General features: G+C 36.1%; 1 protein-coding gene across 1 annotated transcript in view; it reads right to left on the bottom strand.

Moving 5' to 3' along the window:
* Positions 1 to 13399, bottom strand: part of Chst9 (carbohydrate sulfotransferase 9) — a 226718-nt gene that overhangs the window by 200904 nt on the left and 12415 nt on the right. The gene's annotated exons all lie outside the window — the stretch shown is intronic.

Genomic DNA, 13399 nt, shown 5'->3' with positions numbered 1-13399 from the left:
ATATTTTTTAAAAGGACTTGTCTATGCAGCCTAGGCCGACTTTGAACTTGAGATATTTTTACCTTTGCCTCCCACGTGCTGGAGTGCATGCGTGTTCTACTGTGCTTAGTTTATTTGGCTATTCTTGACAAAGATAGTTTTTCATGAAATATTGGGATTCAAAGGTAATGTACGACACAAGGATCAGCAGGGCAGATATACAAAGTATATACATGTCCTAGGAAACAAATCCAGTCAAGACGCAAAGGAGTTTGTAAAAACCAAGGGAAAAAAAGCATCCTATCACAAATACTGATGTTTCCCAAGGAAAAGACGACTGCTGATATTTTTATTTGTGTTGTTGAGGATCTCAAGTATTTTGATTTGGGTAGGAAGGAAAAGTCTTTTAAAAAGTAGAAGAATCAAGAATATTATCATTCTGCTTATTTGATGGGTGCTATTCTGCTGTATATTGAATGAAACTAAAATATTCTGTGCTTTCCAGACATCTGCAACAAAGAACAGCTCCCCAGGGAGATGTGCAATTTGAGGTGTTCCAAGAAGGAATCCCTCCAGGAGGAAAGCTGTGAAGAGAAGCCAGCTAACTCTTCTTTTCATGTGGCTGTTAAACAACTAAAAGACATAATAATTCCTGGGCATATAAGAAGATTTAGATAGGAGGACATCAGTTAAATAAAATCTACCACTAACAATGAAGCAGTTGTTTACAAGAGGTGAGTTTTGCAATCTGTCTACATAATTAAAACTTAGAAGAGAAAGAGTAAGAGAAAACTCATCAATCAGAATGGAGCGTGAACCTGTGAGGATGTTAGGGGAGAGAGAAAAAGAAGTATCCCTTGGGGGTTTGTACAGGAAAATTATTACCTACAATGCTGGAAATAGCTTACGAATTTGCCCTGTCTTTCTTCGGGAGATGTTGCTATATCTTCCTGGGTATGAAGGCAGTAGAAAAGCCATAATTGTTATTATGGCAGATGTGAGTAGGATTGAGTGATTAAAGCCACAAGGCAGAAAGGCAATCTGGTGCAAAACACAAAGCTATGCTGGTTTATCTCCCAACTCAGTCCATTAACCCAACATTGGCTTTAGGATATGGCTTCCATTAAACAAAGGTAAGGTGGTAGGTGTGACCATGTTGCTGGAAGCAAACCTAAAGGTCAGTTGTGATGGGAAAAAACATCTATTTGGACACCATGTATCTATCTTCAAGCCTGCAGAAAAAAGAGCAGACTACTGGAGATTGAAATTACTTGGAATAATGCTGTTTTATGTATAAGTAGTACACAACATCCCCATTATACTACATGCCACAGGCTTCCTGCACTTTGCACAACTTCTGTTCACAATGGACACGTACTTTAAACCAAATAAAGTACCTAACAACTTGTCCTGACTAGAACTTTGATCTCTGATAACAGAATATAGGTATTAAAAGAATGTTAAGAAGTTTATTTGTAAACCTATAGTTCTGGGGCCGGGAGTTTGGCCTAGTGGTTAAAGTGCTTGCCTAGTATGCATGAAGACCCAGGTTCGATTCCTCGGTACCACATACATAGAAAAAAGCTGGAAGTGGTGCTGAGGCTCAAGTGGTAGAGCTCTGGCCTTGAGAAAGTCCAAGGACAGTGCTCAGGCCCTGAGCTCAAGCCCAGGACTGGCAAAAAAACCAAAACAAAACCAAACAAAACCTATAGTTCTAACCTCCATATGGAGAAACTGAGACTATTAAAATACAGGAAGCTGGAGTCTGTAATTCATTTAAAAATTCATTTAAAAAATACACATCTATTTTATTTGTCTAGAGGATTTATCTCTCACAATAATGAAAAGAAATATAATCACTTCATTCTATTGTCTCTGTCCTAACACTTTAAAATTTATTTTTTTAAATAACCATGGCTACCAATAGAAGTATTTTGGGACTTAATTCAACCATAAATTACTAGTTAGAGGTCATTTATACAGAAGGAAATTGCAAGTTGCTTAGTTTGTCAGAAGTTTATATTTTTACAGAGAAGTCGGTTTTAGGAGATTGATTTGGACCAATGATTGAGCAGTTTGATGTTACTTCAAGGGTTGGTTGCCTGTAGTCCTTCCACAGGTGAACTTGAGCAGTCAACATCTCATCTTCCTCTCAGAAGGTGCACTTAAAAAAAGAGTTTGGCCTAGTGGTAGAGTGCTTGCCTAGCATGCACGAAGACCTGGGTTCGATTCCTCGGTACCCCACATGCATAGCAAAAAGCCGGAAGTGGTGCTGAGGCTCAAGTGGTAGAGTGCTAGCCTTGAGAAAGTCCAAGGACAGTGCTCAAGCCCTGAGCTCATGCGACTCTTTCTGTAACTCTTCCAGTGAATCTGTGGTCTCATTCCCAGGTAGAATTCCTGGCAGCTTCAGAACCCTTAGCTCCCATTCTCTTCTGCCCAAGGTGCTAATGTGCTGTAGTAAGGATTAGAAATGTGTAATTCTGGGTTTTGTTTAGTTTTGATTTTTTTTTGACATTCTGGCTTTCACTCCTAGGAATTTTCTGTTTATATCTCTTCTTTATTACTCTTAGGGGTTTGGAGTACTTCATGAATTTGAATGGTAATTCTTTATATAGTTATGACAAACATTTTCTTGCTTGTGTTTCCTTTCTTCCTTCTTCCTCCTTCTCTTCTTCCCTGCTTTACTTTGTCTCTTTTCCTTCATTTGTTTTCTACCTTCTATTTTCCCTCTTTTTTGGAATTTGGTTTTTTTTTAATTATTCAGAAGTTTTAAATCAATTTTTATTATTTTTAAGAAGTAGAGGGAAATTGTGATATAATAACACTGTCTTTATGTGTCTGTTATTGGTAGTGGTTTTGATGTAATTGACTTTGATTACATTTGAAGTAAGCCTTTGAAAATGATGTTGTCTATATAACTATCATTTTCTATTTCTCTATTATTTATTACTGTTTTTTGTTTAATTAATTCGTTCTCTCATTTTTATTATTTTTTTGCTCTAATTTTTCTTTAAGAATATTGGTCCCTTCTAGGATATAGAAACAAAAGCCATATAATGAGTGATTGTTGTCCTTAATGTACTATGTATATCTCTCATCTCTTTTGTTTTCCCTTGGTTATCTCATATTGTTACAGTATTTCACTTTGTTATCTGATATATTGGATATATGTGTATTTGGTTATTTGAAATTGCATAGGAAAGGGGGCAAAACAAGATGAGGGTAGGGTGGGGGGAGGGAAATGGGGACCAAGACATGAGAAAGAGTATCAATGTATGTGAAGTAATGCACCTTTCATCTGGCGAATGTAATGTAACCCTTCTATTAATTACAATAAAAATTATATGAAAAAAAGAATATTGGTCCCTGTCCAAGTTTTTCAATTGAGCATTATATATATATATATATCATATACATATTTCAAATACAAATTTATGTAAGGATACTAATATACTCCCAAACTACATTTATAAACCTCAGGCATTTTTATATGTAACATTTTCATAGACACTCAGTGTTAAATGTTTTATAATTCTTGATATAATTATGTGCTTATTTGAACTTTATCAGTTTCTCTTTATCTTGCCTTCTTTACATATATTTTTGCAGTTCTAATTCTAATATTCCTGTTCTTCCTTATACTAGTCTCCTATATTTTTTTTGGCCAGTCCTGGGCTTAAGCTCAGGGCCTGAGCACTGTCCTTGGATTTTTCTCAAGGCTAGATCTCTACCACTTGAGCCTCAGCACCACTTCCGGCTTTTTGCTATGTATGTGGGGGTACCGAGGAATCGAACCCGGGTCTTCGTGCATGCTAGGCAAGCACTCTACCACTAGGCCAAACTCCTGACCCTAGTCTCCTATTTTTGTTTCATGTTTATATCCGTTTATATATTTGGTTTAGAGCTTTTTACTTGAAAAATTTTATTTAATAAAAATATAAATCTCCTTGCATATTTAAAATATATTTCAAAGCTCTTTCTGATTGCAATCTTAAAATTATACTTGCTTATAGGGTTTTTTTTGGGATGGGGGCATTCTTTACCATTAGTTTTATGTTGTCTAAGTTCATTTCAGAGGAATGGTTTAAAGTACATTTCCATTTCTTGGTTGTTTGTTACCACTGTGTCCATTCTATTTTGTCAAGTAATTTTTCAGTGGCCCCTGAAGTGTAGCTGAGGCTCCCACACAGAGCTGGGCTATACTATGGCTGCCTTTGCACTCTTGACCTAGAATGATACTGTCGTACTGCAGACTCCAGGGGCAGTTTAAGATAACCAGGTTTCCATGTTGAGCATGGGATATCTCTATTTGCTTCCCCATTTCCTGAGCATTTCACATGCTACAGTTCTCTGGGGAGGCACTGCAGTGTGCTTCTCAATCTTTCTCTCAACTTGACATAGGTAGGTGGCTACTTCTGAATTACCCTCAGCTTTCATCACTAAGCCTGGCTCCCAGCTACTGCCACCAGATGCCAAACTTACAGATCCCCTGTAGCTCTGATAGTTTATTAAAACACAGCAGGCGATGATTGCCGCCTGTTACTAGTCTCCTTCATTTCCTCTTTTCCTGATGTTGAATCAGGTTATCTCTTCTTGTTCTTTTCTTTCCAAATTTCATTTCTCATTGTTTTGTTCTGAGATGAGACTAGTACACCAAATGCAAATATAGTTCTCTTTCTCCATCAGTAAACTTTATGTAACTTTTCAGTCTTAATTTACTCTATCAGTAAAGCAGGACAAGAACACATGGTCTAGTACTGAGAAAATATTAAAATAAAATGTGATGATCCTTCGGTAAAGTAGAGAAACATTATAATACTTATCATAAAGCATTTAGTAATCTGGTTTGGAGATCACATATTCTCTTTAGTAGGTATACTGAGCACACAAACATTATCAAAGTGGGTTGTGTCTATATACCATAGTGACTTTAAACAGGTATGTGATTTCATGATAGCTGGACAATTGTTTAAAGGAAATGAAACTGAGATATTGCAGTTATTTTTTATTATTGTAAAATGTATTAACACAGTAAGACAATACATCTTGAGTAAATTATTCTTAATTAAATAAGGAATAGGACATCAGTTTACACATATTTTGGGTGGGTGGGTTAGTGTTGGTGATTAAACCCATGGCTTTCTGCATGATTTACATGTGATTTGCCACAGCCACACCCCCCAACTTAATCTTTATTTACTGATAATTGCTTATGCATTTGTTTACTCTTGTAGAAGTCAACGATTCAATAATTGTTATTCCTGTGAAATTCTTGGAGTTTCATAAGCATTCCCATATGCTTTTCACCCAATTTTTCCCTAAAAGGAATTTGTTAACACTTTTATTTTCAAGAAGATTTAGACTAAAAAAAGTTGTAAAAATAGTACAAAGTTCTTCAACACCTCAAACCAAACCTTCCCCTTTTCTAAGATCTTACGTATGCACGAAACAACTGACAAGACTAAGAACTTAGCAGCAATATCTATGGTCAGCAAAGGCATAGCTTTCCAGATGGTCCAATTCTTAGTCACTGGGCCTCATGTTCCCTTCTGTGGCAATGGAAAAATGACATGGAGATAGAAGAAGTGTGGCCAATCAGATGAGCATGACCTAAGGGGAGTATTTTAAATTATCTCATTGGGCCCCACCTAGATACCAGGGACCAGACAAGTGGAAAAGAGAAAGATAAAAGGAGAAGGAAACCATTTCAAATCATACAGGCGGCCGCTCAAAACCTGAAAAGGGAAATCAACAGATCTCACTAGGATCTCTAGTAAAGATGGATGGCCCCGCTGACACCTTGATTTTAGCCCTTACCTGACATCTGGCCTAGACATTTATATTATTTTAAGGTAGTGAATTTGTAGTAAGTTGTTATAGCAATAAGAAAACCCAAAGCAAACTCAAAACAACAAAAAGCCAACAACTACACCACCTATCACTTTAGTTGTCATTTCAATGACAAAAGACTATTGCTAAAATGGCTATGAATGGCCATAACAATGCTGACTTTTCTCAAATGGTTTCCCAAGTTTAGTGTTTCATGGTGAATTTCTGTAACTGCTCCAACATCCAAAGAGTTTTGTCATACCGAGCACAGAAACATATTTCTTTGCTCAACACTAATTTGTAGGTTCTTTCTTATACATATTGTTGCTTAGATTTCCCATGTAATTTATTTAACAGGTACCTTCTACTTTTAGCTGTTGTAATTAAGATAATTATAATTGAAAATTTTTAACAAGACAAGGCTTTGTCTTGATATTCTTTGTTTCAGATAAAAAGTTTTAGACTCACATTTTGTAGTACTCAATAGAGTACTCAATAGAGAGGTTTTCCTTTTCAAGAAGCAATAGCCTGTCTTTATAACTATAGTACAGTTAAACCAAAGCTTCAGGGAACATTTTCTTTGTATTCCTGGAGGAAAAGCAAAAGAGGACTCTTACATAGAGTACTCATGTCATCCTTCAACTTTACTTATCCCTCTCCCTAAATAAAGATTTGAGCATTTAAATTATTCCAAAGTGTTTAATGCATGTAAAACAAAATTACTGCTGTATTTTACATTTTTACATGAAATCATAGCATTTGTAGCATGAACTTAAACGCTAGTCAAGAATTCTCAGGATCATCATTAACTAATATACAAAGTATATACAGAACCAATATATCTTACTTAAAAGAGACACTTGTGAAGAAGGAGAAACTCGAAAGTAGTTATTTTACAACCCTAGACTCTGACCATAGTGATGCAAGTAAAAGGCAATTTGGACAGTTATAGCTAAAGTGATTTGAAGTCATTGTCAGCTTGGGATATGCCAAAGGAGGTGAGAGACAATTATGAAATGATTCAGGGCATTAGCAAGTCAAATGAAACAATCAGGTGTTACTTGTTGTTATAATTAATCATATAACATAGGAAGTCCAGTGTGATAAAACCAGAAATGGGTATGGGTAGGAAAATGACTTGAAGGATAGTGGTCATTGAGAAGCCTCCTGAATGTTTATGTTGCTCCTCTGAGTAGAAGTTTATTCAAGTTATAATAGACTGTCTATAGCTCCAGCCTCAGTGCGTACCCTAATGTAATTAAAGGGCCCCGAACAGTGTGGGTCCCTAAATGGTTGTTCTTGTTAATTTCTTCTGGCTTCCATAGTAATGACCATAAACCTTATGGCTTAAAATAGTAAAAATGAATTCTGTTACAGTTCTGGAGGCTGGTCAGCATGGTTCTTTGGACATGGGAAACCATCACTTGGAGATACTGTATCAAGAGGACTAAAGGAATATGGGACCATGGGAATATGGGCAGAAATAACACAGCCACTGATCAAGAACCTCCAGAGAAAGAACCAGAGTAGGTAATGTTCTGTACAGTCTCCACATTCTCAAAGTCTTTCTTTTATGAGCATTCTCTTGCCTTTTGTTGTTGGAGACAGCAGTGTGTCATGGTGATTGAGGATGCACCTCTTTGGAGCTTTGTCCACCTGAGTTCCAGTTATAGCTTGACACCTTACTAGCTTTGTGACCATACTCGTCAGGAAACTTCCTCTCTCTCTCTCTCTCTCTCTCTCTCTCTCTCTCTCTCTCTCTCTCTCTCTCTCTCTCTCTCTCTCTCTCTCTCTCTCTCTCCCTCTCTCTCTCTCCCTCTCTCTCCCTCTCTCTCTCTCTCCTCTCTCTCTCTCTCTCTCTCTCTCTCTCTCTCTCTCTCTCTCTCTCTCTCTCTCTCTCTCTCTCTCTCTCTCTCTCTCTCTCCCTCTCTCTCTCTCCCTCTCTCTCCCTCTCTCTCTCTCTCTCCCTCTCTCTCTCTCTCTCTCTCTCTCTCTCTCTCTCTCTCTCTCTCTCTCTCTCTCTCTCTCTCTCTCTCTCTCTCTCTTTCTCTCCTTTATTCAAGTCCTATGGCTTGAACTCAAGGCCTGGGTGGCTGTCCCAACTGTCTCCTCAAGGCTACAACTCTACTCGGAGTTACAACTCTCCTTTGGCTTTTTGGTGATTAATTGGAGATAAGAAGCTCATGACTTGCCTGTCTGGACTGGGTTCAAACCTGGATCCTCACATCTCAACTTCCTGAGTAGCTAGGATTTTAGGTGTGTGCTCATCTGGAACCTATTTGTTCATTTATATCTAAACTGGGGACAATAACAGAAAGCATGTGATATTGCTGTGAAATAAATAAATAAAAATGGAAAAATATTTAGAAGAATGCCTTGTTCATAGAAGTACTCTATAATATTAACATTCTATTATATTTATTCTGAAGATTCCAAACACAGGAAAGCTGCCTTACAGTGAATCAATAAAGATTTATGGAAAGACTGGATATTTTTACTTCTGAATGCACTCTAGGTTTATTCCTGCGATTCATACTGATTCAATCCAATTAATCAATATGCATTAAGCTGCAATGTGATCGGAGCAGTATGCTAGACATTGTTAAATGAAGGCAAAATAAGTAAGGTTTAATCCCTGTTCCTGATTAGAGAATATTTTAATGTGTCTTCATAATTTGTACAGAAGGTTCTGGAACAACTTTCTTGTACAACTCATTGCAAATCTGTTCCCTACTTTTGATGGAAGACTTTCCAATTACTGAAAACAATTATCCTCTCTGCCCTCAATCATTTTTACTCCAGGATAAACAATAAATATACACAATTCCTTCAGCTATTCTTTATGAGACATGGTTTAGAAGCATTCAATCAATTTAATCATCCTCTCCAGATACATTCGGGTTTGTTAGTGCTTTCTTTTAAATGCAGGGCTCGGAAGTGGATGCTACAGTCCAAATGTGATTGAATGGCCAAATAGTGTAATGAGAATTAGCAGAATAAAAATGACAGCTGAACTTGCATGTACCCACAGAAAAAATGGGAGAATAAAACAGGTCACAGATTAGAGCCTGTGGGCTCCTTTCAGCCCCAAAGAAGGAAAGAGAAAATAAAAAAGAAATGTGCAGGAAAGGGGTGGGTGACAGGAAACCTATCATAGAACATTTGTGATTAAGAAACTAATGGTATTATATTATCCTACAACATTCATGAAATAAATACATTTAATATGCATTCAAACAAGTATAACTAAAAAGATGAAAAAATAATGGGAATGAGGGCTTACTGTAAAATAATGAAGTCAGAAGACATGACTTGATCAATATTGACAATATTTTGAGAGAGAAATTTAAAAATGCCATGGGATTTTTAAAGAAACAGATGAGAAAAATAATTGCTGTACTATGAGTGCAAAGTGTCACACGAAAAAAGAGCAGATGTACTTTACTACAGATTATATTGTGTCTATAGTATATATTGTATGTGAAGATATTTTGAGGGGTGTGGTGATGTTGGAGTTTGAACTCAGGATTTCATATATGACATCACATTTTTGCTTGGGCTGGGCTCAGACTGATTCATCTTACTTTGCTGCCTCTGTAGCTGAGCCATGGAGATATACCAATACACTCAGCTTATGAATGAGATTGAATTCTCAATCACTTTCTACCCCAGTCTAGCCTTAAACTGTGATACTTTTTCTTTTTTTTGCCAGTCCTTAGGCTTGACCTCAGTTTGACCTCAGGGCCTGAGCACTGTTCTTGGGCTTTTTCTCAAGGCTAGTGCTCTGCCACTTGAGGCACAGCACCATTTGCGGCTTTTCTATGAATGTGGGAACTGAACCCAGGTCTTTGGGCATGCTAGACAAAGCACTCTACCACTAGGCCAACTTCGGCCCCAAACTGTGATACTCTGAATATTTGCTTCCCAAATAGCTTGGGTTAGAGGTATGGATAAATGGTGCTCAGCCCAAGGGGTGTTTTAAGTATATAAATATCTTTTGAATTTAAGCAATAATAGCATACTTCGACTGCTATGTAAATAATCAGTGTTTTTTTTTATTTCAACAAAAGCAAAGCAAGAGTTCTCCACATTGAAAAATAGAAAGAATTGTATGTCAGAAGAAAATGGTATAATTTGTTTAATCTTGTAGGTCATTATGATTGACAAGAGGGAGACATTACAAAAACAGGAAATGTAGGAGACAGAAACAGACATTGAATTTTTGAAGATTCATAGCCATATTTATATTTTCAAAAGATCCCCCAAAGCAAGGAAACAAATCTCAGCAGCTTTTAGAATGTCCTGGGAGATAGAATGCTAGGAAATCATTTTGATCTCTTCAGTTTCATCCTATGAATAGTGTTTTAAATTAAAACATCAGTGAGAGTATAAGATAAAATGAGTCAAACTCATTCTGGAATGTCAATTTTCACAGTAAAATCCCCATATTTGTCCTTAAATAATCTCAAATAGTTAAGACCTTTACACAGTAAATTTTTAGGACAAGCACATCTTAGACAATAATGTATCATTGCTCTATAGTACCCCCCAAATTGTCTACATATATTTTCAAATATCTATTTTTATTGTTATCAGGATATAATATATATAATGTATATACAGTATGACGTGTAAAACTCCTCTATTCTCTCATTAAAGGAGCAGTAAAATCCTTGAATATGTATTACATTTAAAGAAAATCCTATTTTTTAATACTAGACATGCTAGGTAGTCATTTCTGTTAATGATTAGCCAGACAATAGATATCTATTTGAGATATTGATTTGTCTTCTCCATTATGTGTTACCCAGACATCTGATGTGTTGCTATTGTATGATGTCTTTTATTAAAATAATATACCACTTTCTATATAATAATAAAAGTCTATTACTAGCATACTATTTTTGAAACTGTACCAATGGTGTATATTCTAAAATGAATAAGTTGTTTCTTATAAATAGTAAAGTTTCAAAGCCAGTGCTCTTTCTAAAGCCAAACAATCACATCAAAATATTTATAAAGTTCTACTATGCACTCACCCTCTATTTCCTCTGTCCTTAAATCCTAGCACCCATGTGGTTATTCTTCAAACATTTAGTAGAAGAAACAGTTTGAACTAAAGCAGCAAAGGTGATAATCTAGGAATTTTGGCATAAAAAAAGAAAAAAATCTGTGAATCCTACACTAAGTTTATAAGGCATTTTCAAAGAACACATCATGCATACAGAGTTCAGATTAAAATTTCAAAGTAACTGCCTAAGGTAGTTACCGGAATAAATATAGATACACAGAGAAGCCTACAATCCTTCCAGCAAATCAAAGTAAGTATAAAATATATTATTATTGGAAAATTAGTATTCAAGAAAAACTGGCAGGAAATATAGCAAAGTATGAGAGGGGAAGAGAGAGAAAATAATTGAGAACCATATAGATACTGCTAAATTTGTCAATGGGATGCTTTTAATTTGGTTCATATATGGCCATTTTTAATTAATTGATTTATGAATGGAGAGGTTCTCTATATGGGAGCAGAACAGAGCTCATCTTATGTACACCCTGTGTAAACCCCACCAAAATGAATTAGAAAAAATATACAGTTGTAGTTATATAGGTAAGGGAAAGCGGAAATGATTGTGAGAGAGATAATCATAAAGTTGGAAAATGTGGATTGCTGACAGAGGAGTGATAACTAGCTTAACAGATCATAAAAGCTGAAGTCAAAGTGTTTCCATAGATAACAATAAGAAGCAAGATGTTGTGTGCTATAAAACCCTGGAAATGGGCTCCTGGTTTCTCAGGACCCTATATTTAATAGAAAGGAAAGACATCAGATAGCAATAAAAAAAAAGCTCTTGCAAATGAAAAATGGAATCAAATGAAAAGCTCATTCTACTGGCTAGGAGATAAGGGAAAATGATTTCTTGGAAGATAGAGCAGAAGGTCAGAGATGCAAATCTGGATAGGAAAGAAACATGTGTGGAAATGAGATTAATCAAAGCAGTAGGAATTTCAGATGGTGTGACCTGAGATATCAAAGTGAAGGAAGTCATTGATGATATAACTCAAGAAAACAATATGGACATGAGTTCCCAGATGCAAGGAGATCAGTTGAGGATCCTACACAACAGATAAGAAATGAAGGAATGAAGTCATCAAGGGTCATTATTTTGCCATCATTTTAGAACAGATGGAATGATTAATGGATTGTATGTGTTGTCTAAGAAAACAAATATGGGAAATGGCACTATGGCTCATGAGCATAACAGCTTAGAGACAGTGCCCAGATCGTCCTGTGTTCAAGTCCCACAAGCAAAAACAAAACAAAACAAAACGAACAAACATAGCACATCTGGTGGGTGAAGGATCAGAATGCTATCAGACACTGAAGGCAATAGTGAATGGAATATGGGTTAAGGTAATACAGCAGAAATCCTTTCAAAATTGTCTAGGGAAAGAAAAAACTTTACTTAAAATTCTATAAATGCCACCAAATCCTAACAAGTTCTCAATTTCTTGAACCAATGATAAAAACTTAAAATTGTAAACAAATAAAAGAGCATGACAGCTCCAAGCTTAGAAAAAATAGAAAGTGTGGGAAAGGTAAAATTTAAACAGAGCTGCAAGACAGTGACATTTAATAATGGTTCCTCTAGACTTCCAGACCTGCTTAAGGCTACTTTTCAAAATTTTAAATCAAAGTGATAAGAAAGGAATTTTAAGAAACCAAATTAGTAAACCTATGCAGAGATCTAAAATATTTACAGTTTATAAAACTCTGGCCTGGATTTGGGGAAGAAAGCAATATCTAAAAGTCAACACAAAAAACTATCAAAATTAAAGCATTTCAAGATTAGCCTATATTTTAGGAAGAAGGTGTATAAAATATCCATAAATATATACATAAAAAGTAATAACTATAGGAAAAGCTAAATAGACAACTTAAGAGTCAAAATGAACTCAGACTTACAATCCTTGCTACTCAGGAGGATAAGATCCAAAAGATCAGGTTGAAGACCATTTCATTAAGGAAAATATACAAGACTCCATCTCCAATTAACTAGCAAAATACTGGACTGGAGACATGGCTTGAACATTAGAGGGTCAGTCTTGAGGTATAGAAAGATGGTGGCAATGCTAGAATGAACCGGCATCTCTGAATGACTTCATTGAGCAGAATTCTTCCACTTATCATCACTGAATCATGACTTGAAGATAACAGGCTGTTCACAGTTACTAATTTCTCATGACCTCAGCAAGAGCATTTCAAAGATTCTGAAGAAGTTCTTTACCTTCTGCTTCAGGGAATTTATGAGTATTTGTCCTCAATTTTTATGTTTCCTTAGGTTGGTTATGGGGCTTGAATTCAAGGCCTCAGGTGCTATTCTAAGAGGCCTTTTGCTCAAAGCTAGTGCTTTACCACTTTGAGCCACAGCTCCATTTGTGGTTTTCTGGTGGTTAATTGGAGGTAAGAATCTCATGGACTTTCCTGCCTGGCCTGCTTTGAGCTGCAGTCCTCAGCCTCCTTTGTAGCGAGGATAACAGGTGTGAGCCACCAGTGCCTAACTCAATATTTTTCAACTGTAATAAAATA

The sequence above is a fragment of the Megascapheus bottae genome, chromosome 19, assembly GCF_031878675.1.
Source record: "Megascapheus bottae isolate mThoBot1 chromosome 19, mThoBot2.hap1, whole genome shotgun sequence".
Taxonomy (NCBI): Eukaryota; Metazoa; Chordata; class Mammalia; order Rodentia; family Geomyidae; genus Megascapheus; species Megascapheus bottae.
This window is presented reverse-complemented; position numbering and strand designations above follow the sequence as displayed.